Below are 14,429 nucleotides of genomic sequence, written 5' to 3' on the forward strand. Positions count from 1 at the left end.
AGAGTGCTCACTACATATATTGTGAAGAAGTAATACTAATTCATTCATTTAGAGGGAACATAAAATATACTTTGTTTCTGAAAATCCCATTTCAGATTTCCACAACGGGATGCTAAAGTTTCTTTAGGCAATGCAAAGAGGCCAAAGCTGAGGCTTACTGGAACAACCCTCATTTTTAGCATATTTAGAACATGCGACCAAGTATAGGGAAATGGAAAACAAACAAATTAATTAATGGAAGGGCTTTGAAGCTATGTCCCTTGAGTTTTATATATAAAATAAAAATTGGTAAAGGGGAGCCACAAAGGGATTGATATTGTTGTGTTTAGAAAGTAAAAGCAGCTCACAAGTGCATCCTCAAACTGTTTAAAGGGGACGGGACACATAAATATAAAGTGAAAATAAAATAATACTATGAATTCCTTGAAAGGTAGCTCATTATACATTTATATTGCATTAAATATCAATTAACTTATCCTTTACCAATAAAAAAATAATAGCTGGAGTATGAGGTTTTCCAATGAAAATTGGCATACAAATGAAGACCTCAGCAGACTGAAGTATTTTTAGGGGAGTATGAGGTTTTCCAATGAAAATTGTCATACAAATGAAGACCTCAGCAGATTGAAGTATTTTTAGGTATTGAGGTTGCTCAGTGCAGCTTAAGTGTTGTTATTTTGAATCACATGTGTGACTTTGAGATTTTTGAGGAGACAAGAATGATGGGATGTAGAATTATTGACACTTCTATAGATTCCAATTGTAAAATCATGCAAGGACTGGGGGAGCTACTCAAAATTTATAGAAGGTATACTTGGATACTGAGAAAGTTAAATTACAGTGACTAGACCTTACATCCTTTTCTTGTGAGTCTTGCATGATAGTTTATGATTTCCTTGTAATAACCATTGTGATCCAATTATTCGTATTTTGGGATATATAAAATGAGTGTCAGGTATAGGACTACTCTTCAATGATCAAGACCATAATCATATCATTGGATATATAAACGAGATTGGTCAAGATCACCCTCTCATAGAGGGTCCAGGTTTTGGATGATTTGTTTTATTAGGAGGTAATTTGGCAGATAGGAAGAGTAAGACGCAAAGTGTGGTTTCTCGATCAAGTTCAGAAATAAATTATCGAGCAATGGTTGTAGAAACTCCTGAGCTATTTTGGAGTAGAGCACTAGAATTTAGAGAAATCGACCAAATGGAGTTTGAGTGTTGATATAAACCTGTGGAGAAAAGAATTGATGGATTTTATGATAAACCACTCCATTAAATAAAAAGGATTTCACCGTTTTATCCATCCCACTCTTTCTTTGTAAAATTTCCATTTCCACTAGATCCTAACATCCTACTTCCTTCCTAATCATCATGTATATTGATACACTTGGATATCATAAAATTCTACTTTAAACCCTACATTCTCTGATACCATTAACTAGAAGTCAAAGGAACATCAAAATTGACTAAAAATTATGTTAGAGCACATGCATGGCGACTTTATCGGTTCCCACTAGCATTAATTAAGTATTTTTATGCTTTGTATCCCATATTCTGAAACTCGATTGGAAAAATGGGAATTTTCAATTGAGTAGAAAATTCAGTTAATTTACTAAACAATCGAAGGTAAAACAGAGGGGGGGGGGGAGAGGGAAAGGGACAACCCTCACCTTCTAATTGTCCATCTAAATTTTTTGTTGTTTGTCGTCCATTGTTGAATCTCAAGAAATTCCTGAAAGAATAAGACTGGCACAGTTTAGGTGAAGAGTGGAGAACAACAAATTTTACAGCAAAGTAAATATAAAGGTATTTGGTGTGAAGGTGTTTTGACATTTATTTGGTGCATAAAATCTCAACTAACTCACACTCGACACATGTACAATTTTCTTGCCAAAACAAAATTGGAAAATTTCTTAAATATAAAATTAAAAGTAAATATATTTATGCCAAAAATATATTCAAGTATTTATTTCTATATAAAAGTAGTTTAACCTTAGTAATACATGTAATAAAACTTATTTTCAATAAAATAATTGTATGTATATATAATACTCCCTCTGTCTCAATTTATGTGAGAAAGTTTGACTCATCATGGAGTTTAAGAAAGAAAGGAAGACTTTTAAAACTTGTGGTGTAAAATGAATGATAGAAATTTGTGTGGCTGTAAATCATATCATTAAGGATAAAAAGATATTATATATTCAAATTGTCACTTTATATATAAATGTATCATTCTTTTTAGGAGTGACTAAAAATAAAAATAAGCCACATAAATTTGGACAGAGGGAGTTTATCAATATCATATTGTATATTGATATTGTACAAATAGTATAGACTTGTGTATAGGTGATGTATAACTATATATTGGAAATGTTCTCGTTGATACAATGAATTATATAAATTAAATCTCAATCAACTCAAATCTCTCCAAAATAGTTTCAAAATTTAGATATGAGCTCCTCTAGATGTATTGATTCGTATAATACATTTTCAATTTTTGCTGCAAATTTAACGGGTGATAATTTTAAAAAATATGCAAGATATGAGAACTTTTATATCATGATTGGCTAAATTTTCTAGAGAAATTTTTCATGATAATAAATTTGTGTATATTTCGTTGATAGACATTCATTCCATCCAAAAGGTTAGTTTCACTAAATACGTAAAAACTATCATTATTTTTACATGTTCCGTAGTGCACAATCATGGAGTTCTATGGAACAATTCATCTTTATCGACATCTAGATGATCTGAGGAACACTTTACAAGGTGTAAAAAGATATAAATTTGAAAGAGTTAAAGGAATAATGTAAGGGGGGGGGGGCTAGGATTAATAAGTTTATTATATTTTGATAATTAAGTAATAGTTAGGTTAAATTTGGTTAGTACAATAATTTTATAGTCATTTTTCACAGTAAACTAATAATTTGAACAATTTGAATAGTTCAATACTAGAATGATCAATTCTTTTAATTTTTCCCTTATCAAGTGTAATTTAGTAAAAGTTGCAAATTAGGACCTATTTCATTTGTTCAGTTTGAGCTTGATTATAGATATGTTCATTTATTAGCTCAAACATTTTATTTCATCAATTATTTGGACAATTATATTCTCCAAAGTTTAGAATTATTCATGAAATTTATTTATCAACATATAATAAATAATCATAATAACAAAAAATTATATTTTTACAAGGGAATAAAATTATTATAAAAACAAAAAAGCGACTAAAATGTAGAGAAAATTGGGTAAATTGAGTTATGAACACCCCCCCCCCCCCNAAATTTGACAAAATGTCATTTGTTCCAACTTTGTCCCTAAAAAAACTCAATTATCATTAATTACTATTGAAAATGATCATTTATCTGAGTCATTAATGACTTATCCCTTTCTATTTCTTCCCTTCCTCCTTATTCTCCCTTCATTTCTTATTTATTTGTTGTTTTCCTTCTTCCTTCCATCATCCTCATCTCTTTTCGTCTTCTTAATCTTTTCCTTCTTTCATATAAAAATTTTGTTCAATGCTAAACTTTAAAAATTCACGTACCATAAACATGAGTCGCTTCAAATGAATAATTCAAAGAATTTCGATAAATATATATTTAAATTTTGGAACTGTGTAAAGAAGATTTGAATTGGTTGGAATAGAAAAAAAATGGAAAACTACAAAAATTGGACTTATAAGGCAAAGAACTTACTCAAATTAGACGAAACTAAGTATATTTACTCTTATTGGATCCAAGATCAAAAGTATTTACCCGACTGCCCCTTGTTCTATTAACTGAACTAATATCTCTTCATCCTTGATACTATGAAAGTCTATAATTATCTAATGGTATCAAAGAGTAACAGAGTAGTATTTTCATTGAAGCACTAATTCTTCTCCCGTCATATTGTCACGTTCTGAGGCTACCCCCTAGACGCAGACACGTGACCTAGGAGCACATGTTATCCCAAGCTAACTAAGTTGGCTTGATAATGAGCATACGAAATATAAACAAAATGATAGAAAATATGGGGAAGCTTTAAACATAAACAAAATGAAATGATGGTGAATACCGTTATATTATAACTAAAATATGTCAAAACTAATGAGTTTTATACAATGTAGATATTAACTCAATACTAAGCTGATCTATCTATGTGTTAAAATAGCCTTTAACTGACTAGAAATGTTGGGACTTGCCCCAAATAAGCCTAGATAAACAAAAACTAAAGGACTAAAAATACTGAAAAGAAACTCATGAATATTTTCCTCGGAGAATGAGGACTCACTACTGATTCCACTGAACTGAAAAGTAGAAACCGATGTAAGTGTGATCTGGATACTAAGAACCTAAAATTACATCACCAGAAGATGAAGCACAATAGACACATCAATACTTGAAAGATACTAAGCATGCAAGATAAAATACAACTGAAAATAACATATAACTGAACAAAGAAAATAAGGCATAATATAATCTGAACATGAGGTACTGAATATTGAGCTATCTGCATGCAATGACAAAATTTGTAACATATTGAGATTGAATACTCACTAAACTTTAAATATGGTCAATGCAATAGAGTCTAACTGAAAATGAAAGTATAAATTGAAGGAACATGATAATAAGACTGATCTTACGCATGAACGAATGAAAAACTGAACAGGAACTATTACCTCAAGATGGAGTGGAATCAGAGGAAAAGAGGTGAGGATACATGGCTTTCGTGGTTACTTCTGCTTCCCAAGTAGCTTTCTCTACGAACTGACTCCTCCGCAAAACCTTGACTAAAATGACTTCTTTGTTTGTTATCCTTCTAACCGGACGTTCAAGAATATCAACTGGTACATCCTCATAAGAAAGACTATTTTTCACAGCCACACTCTCTGATGTCACTACAAATGCCGGATCACCCACACACTTCTTCAAAAGCGAGATGTGGAAGACTGGATACACTACTGCTAGATTTGTTCCCAACTCTAACTCATATGACACTTTGCCAACCCTTTTAAAGATCATTTAAGGGAGTGGATATCTAAGATTGAGCTTTCTTTTTTTTCCAAATCTAATCACCCCTTTCATAGATTACACTTTCAAGAAAATCCAATCATCAACTTTGAACTTTAGTTCACTTTTCCTTACATTTGTATAAGAATTCTTGTGACTCTCATTTCTTAAGTCTATCTCTAATGAGTTTCACTTTATCCATAGCATAATGAACTGAATATGGTCCTCTCAAAGCTATTTCACCTACTTCAAACCAACAAACAGTTGATCTACATCTACGTTCATATAATGTTTCATAAGGGGCCATCAGAATGTTGTCATGGTTGCTATTAGTATAGGCGAACTCTATAAGAGGAAGGTGTATCATCCCAATTACCCTTAAAGTTAATCACACAATCTATAAACATGTCCTCTAAGGTATGAATGGTACGTTCTGCCTTTCCATCCATCAGCGGATGAAAAGATGTGCCAAGATTAACCTGAGTACCATGACCTTTCTTAAATGACTGCCATAAATGAGATGTAAACTTAGGACTGCTATCTGAGATGATAGACAAAGGAAACCCATGCAACATGACAGTCTCTTCAAAATCTGTAGTGTTGACTACCAAAAAGTTAGAAGACTTAGTCATTTTGTCAACTATCACCCAAATGGAGTAATGTTGTTTAGGAGTACAAGGTAGCTCCTTAATGAAATCCATATTGATCTTTTTCCACTTACAAGTAGGAATGTCAATCTCTTGAGTCATACCCCTTGGTTTTTGATGTTATACCTTCACTTGTTCGTAATTGGGGCACTTAATCACGAAATCTGCTATAACTGTTTTTCTACCATTCCACCAATGGACTTCCCATATATCGTGGTACATCTTAGTGGCGTTTGGATGAATAGAATATTTGGAGATAAGGGCTTCTGTAAGAATATGTTGTCTAAGCTCACCCTCATAAAGAACACACAATATATAATTCCACCTTTCGGCCCATGCGTCGAATATAAAAATATCTGTACCCCTATATTATTTGTACCTTTCCAACGTTAATTAGTATAAGGGGAGATGATTTTATCCTTTCTTCCCTTTAAGGAGAACTATTGAAGGCAAAGAGATATTACTCCTTATTTTAATTTATTTTTTACTATCTTTGCAAAATAAATTGTGACTGAACTAGGAATTGTAATACCACTCAATTTCATATTTTTGTATCATAGAAATTGTCCTACCCGGAAAAAAATTGTATTTGAACTAGAAGAAGGATTTAATTCTAAATGTACTTCAAATAGAATTCCCAATAAAGAGGAATCATACTTAACATAGGAAAAGGATTTCTCACCCCAACTTATCCTTTATAAATAGAAGACTACTATTATTGTCTTTTCCATTCTCAATATTTCAACAATTGAATTCTTCCATTTTTGCATATTATTGTGTTTCGTGGTTTTTTTTTTGTCTTTTTGTATTTTTGATTTATTCCTCTTTTGTTTTCTTCCTCTTCTTTTTTTGTGTCTTCCTTTTTTGAGACAAACATAAAGAATATTTGTTTTTGGCGGAGGCTAAACAATGGAGAGCTTTATCAAAACATGAAGGTTTGATAACATCCATGACTTGAAGATCACTAACTTGAGACTTTACTACAATACCGTATTTAACATCCCCGCCTTGAAAAAAATACTACTCTCAAGGATTTATAAGTTCCTAAATACTTAACCAACTTGAAGCTTTTCAACAATATCGTGTTTAACATCCCTGCTTTGAAATAAACACTACTCTCAAGGCTTTACAAGGTCCCGAATACTCATCCAACTTGAGGCCTTACTACAATATTGCAGTTAACATCGCCGCCTTAAAAAAAAATACTAATAACAAGAATTTACAAGATTCATAATACTTAACCAACTTGACGCTTTACAATAATAGTGTGTTTAATGTCTCCGCGATGAAAATATACTACTCTCGAGGCTTTACAAGGTCCAAATACTCAACCAACATGAGGCTTTGCAAGAATACTGTGTTTAACGTCCCGTCCGCTCCCCCCCCCCTCCAGAAAAAAAATAATACTCTCAAGGCTTTACATGGCCCCGAATACTTAAGCATAAGATGTGGAGAGGTGTGTTTAACAGACCCTCCTTGAAGATCACTTAACTTGAGGCTTATCAAAATCCCTAATGCTTAAATTATTCTCCCCTTCTTCACCACTTCTTTTTTACGGTTTTATCTTCTTTTGTGCATCATCATAAATAGATATTAACACTCTTTTTTAATTTTTTTTCTTTTTGATTTGAACAATAGTTTTCTTCAAGGATTATACTTGCCCTTCTTCTCAACTCCAATATCTCATCGTTAGAACCTATGGTAGTATGGTGGAGACTAAGCTTTTGGTCTAATATTCTTTTATTGGTTTTTATGTTAATGCATGTCCATAATTGAGGAACACACTTTATATTACAAGTTGGACATCCAAATACGATCACAAATATTATAAAGCCTACAAAGTCAAGTATCTTGAGAAACCAATTCCTCATCGTACAAACATCGTGAACACTCTTTCAAATTTAGGTCTCCGTATGATTCTAGAACTACGTTGGAAAGACAACACTATAATTGAAGGTGTATATCACTGTGATCTGAGATACTAGGAATGAACAGAAGATTTTTGAAGAAAAAATGGGCAAACTCTAAGTAATGCTTGTATTCGTTATGGTGTATTTGCTTATCTTTTTACTTATGAGCGAAACTCCAATATTATACATCTCTTTTGTGAGGATTAGTGCCCTTAAACAAATACATTGCTCAGATCTACTGCGGAAACATCCATATCTCTTAGGGACATGCATTTTGGGGGGAATGAATTCTATTGAATGCAATCATGCTTTTGTAGGCGTCACCAACTTATTATATTGATAATGGAAAAGCACCAGAGTTGGAGATAGCTTATTTTATGAGCCTTTATTTTAATTATCTTCCATTTAGGAGGGGAGGTTCCTTTGTCATCGAGCCATATCTGCACCAATTTATTTGGTAATTTGGTTTTCATAAAGATATTGTTGCTATTTAGAAAATGATAGTTGTACTGAGTCTCTCAATGAAGGCCTTAGATATTGGCGGATTTGCATATCCCGTGCAACTATGTCTATTTGCGATATTCCTCCTACTTTAACCTCTTCAAAGAAGCTTTATACTACCCGATATTCATTTTTGTGGGAGAGATCCTGTGGAATGTTTCTTGAGGATAATTTTGATTTTATGGTGGAGAAAGATGGGTCAAAAGTTGTTATACTTTTAGAAGATAAAAGTCAAGATATTGAGAGGTCACTTGTAAATGTAATGTCATCACTTGCTCCCCAACCTCCAAGTAAGAATCTAAACTCCTCTAAGGAATCCATGAAATAAGTAGTTCATACTCCTATGGATGAAGAGAAATGTCTCCAATTCCTTTTTCCATAGTAAATGGTCCTTTTAAGAAACAAGAAAAGAAGCAAGGATCGGTGTTAAAAGAGGCAAAGGCTTGAACCATCTGGGTTGAAGTTGTTGAACTAGGAGTTGTAGAAGTCCAAAGTGTCGATATTCCTTCAACATAATTGAGAATTAAGAGTGAAAATGTTTTCTTTCCTTTCCTTTTTTTTCATTTTTTAAAAATAAAATGACTTGTAGCTTAACGTTGCCTGACATTCACTAGGATCGCCGCATGAAATACCACTAGCAACGAGTCTACTGCAATATCACTAACTAAGGCAAAATCAATTTCAAAGACTGAGCAAGAACAGAAGAAATCATCTACTTCTAGTGGCCAAACATTAAAAGGGTTCACTCCTTATTCAAATGAACTTTCTTGAGTTCTTTCAAAGATTAATGGAGCTACGTCTGTCTGAAGGAGAATGTGTTGTGTTCAAACAATAAAGGAAGTACATCTTGGGTCATTGGGAAGATATTTTTAGAAAACAATACATAACTTCTCTAGATAATATTTCATCTTACAAAGATGATATTTGTGACATTTTCAAGGAGATAAGTGGGATAAATTTTTTAGATATTTCACCATTGAAGATCTTGGTAGATTCTCTTTTTGGTCATGTTGCTTCTTATGATCAACAACACTCTAAGTTTATTGAAAAGGCGCATGAAGATAAGAAAATAGAGTTGCTTTCCAATGCCAAAGAGTCTTGAATTTTGTAAAGTAGAGGAGGGAGAGAAGGCAAAACATGTTTTTTTCAAACAAGAAATCACTAAAGCAGGTTAAGAGGAAGATGGAAACTATACAAGGAGAGCGAGAGGGACTTGAAACCATTTTAGAAGCTGCTAAGAAGAATGTTTAAGAGATTCATGCCAGGATTTTATCTACAAAACTTGAAATATCCTTGTTTTTAAATATGAATTTATTAAAGCCTGAATATTCCATCTGTTTGGAACATAATAGAGAGTGCTTGGAGGTCACTTATCAGATTTTTACCAACTACAAGTTACACATGGATTAGGATTTTTATTGTCCTTCCCTGTTTTAATTTTCTTTTGCATTTGATTGATGTTTTAGACAATTATACAGTAATGAAGTTCTTTCCTTTATTTTCCTCACATAAAGCATTTTTATTGCATTCTCCGATTTGAATTCGTTGTTTAATTCTTGATTGTAAGCTTTAATTAATTTAAAGTCATTCCATATTTTGCGTGTCAATAATAATGAATATAGTGCAAGTTTTACATTTTTAAGTTTGCATATTCATACATAAATTATGAATTTATTTTAATTTTATGCTTCAACTCGTAACAGGTTTTAGGACCTTAACTTGTAAATTCATAGAATTCGAAGACATTGACTTGCAACTTGGTTGATTTAATCACGTCGACATGCAAACTTGTAGGACTTATCTTATAATTTGGTTATTTTATAAAATTTTAAGACTTCAACTTGTATACTTTAAGGATTGAAGAATTCAAATCGCATACTTGTCTGAATTTAAAGACTTCAAGTCTACTCTCAAAGAAACTCATATGTCATAAGGGTTTTCCCTCTCTATTGATCAATTAATACTTCGTACAAGTTAAAAGTTTGATGAAACAAAAGACAAAATAAAATACTTAACTCTTTGACTTTCATGTGACAGATCAAGTGGGAACATTTACTTTTTTTTACACTCATGCAACTGAACATAGAATATGATTCTAAGAGCCAACATACCTTTGTTAAGAGGATCAAGACACAACATAGTTCTAGGGGAGTGAGTGGCCTTTTTTGTTTTCTTGTTGTGTCCTACACAATTTAGACTCTTGCTTGACAGGAGTGACATGCAGTTTAGGTTCATACATTAAGGACCATAATCTTACTTCAAAGGTAATACCTCTTTAGTAATTTGGAATTAACAGGACAGATCGTTACGCCATCAACATGAGCAATCTTGTAATTACCATTTACAATTATGCTTCATGTGCAACATATGGTCCATCCCAGTTTGAGGTAGATTTGACCTAGTGTCACACCTCCGAGCATAGTCTAAGAAATATTTACCATAGTTGGACAATAATATCCTATCCTCTTTATGTGATAGTGTAGTTTTAGTAGAGTTTGATGTGATCCACACACTCTTGAGTGTGTTTCTTGCAGAGCTTGAATTTTTTTTTCCTCTCCCAAGAATCATAATAGTATACCCTCAAATGATCTTCTATTTAATGTATCCATGTAGTAAGGGAAACAATGTGTACGATGATGAATATCCGTCGTTCTACTTGGATTTTCTAGCAGTATCCCATAAAAGATGTAGTCAATCATGGGTTTCTCCAATCTTCTTCGGCAGCCTGTTAAACTTCGCACAAATTTTCACCATCTTTTGGGTTCCATCTTGTCTTTTCCTTTGCAACGATTATGGATAAAAGGCATATCTTTTCCAGAAGATATGTTGAACTCCATATCATGAGCGCGAGTAGCTAGGTCTTTGAAGGATTTTATTTTATTCCTTGAAAGATGTAAAGATTGTCCCAATACATTCCTTGGATACTCATTTTGATTTCAAAAGATTCACTAAGACTATCGTTGTTATTGAGGCTCGCATTCCTCCATCATTTTATGAAATCCATAACTGGTTCATCCTTCTTTTGGCGGTTATTCATGAATTCTACCATGCTCACTATATTCCTTGTGCCAAAGAAGCGGTTGAGAAATTCATTTTATAGCGTCTCCTAACTATCAATAGAATTAGGCTCGAGATTTGTGTACCAATAAAAGACAATTTCTTTTAGAGAGAGGAATAATTGTTTGACAGGATTGTCCCCATAGATTCCAACATTATTACATGTCTCCACAAAGTGTGCAACATGTTGTTTTGGATTTCCATTACTATCAAATTGTTGAAATTTGGGAGGTTGATAACTAGTAGGCATTTTAAAGTTATCAATAGTCACGACTGAGGAGCACCCCCTAGAAGTAACACGGCATACTTGACCTCTGAGGTCTTATACAAGCGCTTGAACATCATTCATTGCATAATCGTAATAAAAATAGCAGACAATTTAAAATTTTTCATAGCACATCATATGCTAGAATCATCAGTTTCTATATATATATATATATATATATATATATATTATATATCAAAATACATAAGTAGACTCTAAGTCTCTTTTGCCATCTTAGACTCAACAACATTAGAGTGGAATAGGGACACGACCCTTAACAACATAAAACATAATCTAGACTATTACATAATTTGAATAACATCTTTGGCATAAGAAATCCTTGAATCTTAAGGATCCCTTTCTTTAACTTCGGAATCATCTATCCAAGCTCATCCCTCTTAGAAACATCCTCTAGCAATCACAACCTACACTTTGTGTAAAAAGATGAAGAACAATTGTATTAGTACATGAATTCACTAAGTATGGAAACCACTCAAAAACATTCATTTAAAGAGGACAATTAGTTAGAAATCATGCAACATGCCTTTTTGGTAAACATCATGAACATTGGAAGAATAACCACGACATATTTTACATAATTCATATAGACATTTGCACTACTCATAATAGCACATATAGCCATTTATCATACTTTGAGGAATATTCAATGGACACAATATCTCTCTTTTATCCTACTTATTTCCTTAGGAAATTCTCAAATGCACTTAGTACAATGTGTCACTTATGGTCACCTAAGATGGTCTATCATAAAAATGTTTCATCAACACAACCACATAAATCATAAGGTCATAAGAACATCATAAGACATTAGCTTCACATAAGAACCATCACCTAAAACAACCTCCAACTCACACTTGTCCAATATGTAGGTAGCATCCATAATACTAATTTCACAAAGTGTACAGAAGAAGTCACCCTAGACTAGGCACATCATACTCAACAAATCATAACACCTTCAATTATCACTATAGATAAGGCCACATGCTTCATAACATCATATAAGGACTCTTTCCTTTACTATAACCTTAGTGATATCTCACTTAGTGCATACCACAAGTAAACCACCCTCGTAACCCCTNATATATATATATATATATATATATATGAACTACATAAGTAGACTCTAAGTCACTTTGCCATCTTAACATACAACTTAATAGAGTAGAATAGGGACACGACACTTAAAAAGATAAATTATAAGTCTAATCTAATACATCAACTGAAAGAAACATCTTGGCATAGGCAACCCTTTAATCATAAGGGCTCCTTTACTTGAACTTGGGAGATCTATCAAAGATCTTCACTTAGGGGACATCCTCTAGTCATCAACACTTACGATTTGTGTAAAAAGATGAAGAAGAATGATACTAGTACAAGAATTCACTAAGTATGACAACCATGCAAAAACATGCATTTAAAGAGGACATTTCATTTGAAATCATGTAACATGTCTTTTTAGTGAACTTCATGAACATAGGCACAATAAGGACAATATAGTTCACATACATCGTATAGACATGTATACTACTCATAATAACATATAAATCCGTTTATCATACTTTGACACATATTCAATGCATACAATACATTACTTTTTTTTATCTTACTTCTTTCCTTTAGAAACTCTCAAGTGTACTTAGTACAATGTATCACCTTGAGGTGACCTTACAATAGTCTTTCATAGATATGTTTCATAAACATAACCACATATATTCATAAGTCATAAACACTTTATAGACATCAACTTCACATGAGGACCATCACATAAGACAACTCCCATGTCACATTAGTGAAATACGTAGGTAGAATCCCATAATACTACTTCCACCAAGTGTAACCAAGAAGTCATCCTAGATAGTCATATCATAATCAACAAGTCATAACACTTTCATTTATAACTAGCCATAAGGTACATATTTCATAGCATCAAATAAGGACTCTTTCATTTACTACATTCTTTGTCATAACTCACATAGTTCATAGAATAAGTAAACCACCCTCATAACCCCTTCACAAGCTTACTCGTGCAATGTACACATGGAGTCTCATACGCCCACGTATACTAAGTAAACCCATTTAGAAGCTATAATTGCAATTCACACACACATACATAATTCGTGTCTTGACATAGCAAAATCACATAACAAGGTATTCGTACAATTCATACATTACATAACATAAACTTTGCTTTCATACAAGTACTAATCTTATCCTTTCTTTAAGTTTACTTGTGCAATGTATAGGTAGCGGTCCTAATCCTACCTTTACTAAGTAATCTTCTCCCGGAGTTGATATTAGAGCCTATAATCTTATGTTAGTTCATTTTTTACTTAGGGAGACTTAGCCATAACGACATAGATCATGTGAGCTACATGGAATCCGGTGTTCTCCTCCCACATGAAAAAGATAACGTTAACACTTGCCTAAGTTTTTACCAATGGTACATATCTAGCTAGGTGTAATTCACAAAATATAAACTACTCGGGCACGTAGTTATGGAACACGGAGATTGCTTCTAGAAACCTTGACTTACTAGCGTGGAGGTTTTCATATCATGAGACATCATCTATGTTAGGAACCTGAACTTGCTAAACGTGAAGGTTCTCTTGTGGGAAGCCGTACTTTACTAAACGTGAAGCCCCCACTCTCATTTGTCATGTTCATTCGGTACTAGGCTCATACTCCCTTATTAAATCATATATTATTATAAGTGGGATGATCTAAAGTGCAAAGTTGAATTACCGTTTTACCCTTATACTAAATCAAATTATTAATTTTAAAAAATAAATTTATTAAATATTAAACATTAAATAATAATTATATCATATTATATTATATACTTATAAGTGGAAGTTTTTAAGTGGAAAGTTGAGAAATGAAAATATCAATAGAAAGTTTAAATTAGATATTCTTTTTTCCTTTTGACAACTAAATTTAACTTTATTTTTAAAAAGTATTACATTTCTTTTATATATATTTTCATTTCTCGCCCGTCATATCATATCATCATATATAATACTAAGAGT

General features: G+C 32.6%; 1 pseudogene; it reads left to right on the plus strand.

The window, feature by feature from the left end:
• The first annotated feature begins 8,124 nt into the window (after nucleotides 1-8,124).
• Nucleotides 8,125-9,162, plus strand: LOC114074728 (annotated as a pseudogene).
• The last annotated feature ends 5,267 nt before the right edge of the window (nucleotides 9,163-14,429 follow it).

Source organism: Solanum pennellii, chromosome 11 (assembly GCF_001406875.1).
Source record: "Solanum pennellii chromosome 11, SPENNV200".
Classification (NCBI taxonomy): domain Eukaryota; kingdom Viridiplantae; phylum Streptophyta; class Magnoliopsida; order Solanales; family Solanaceae; genus Solanum; species Solanum pennellii.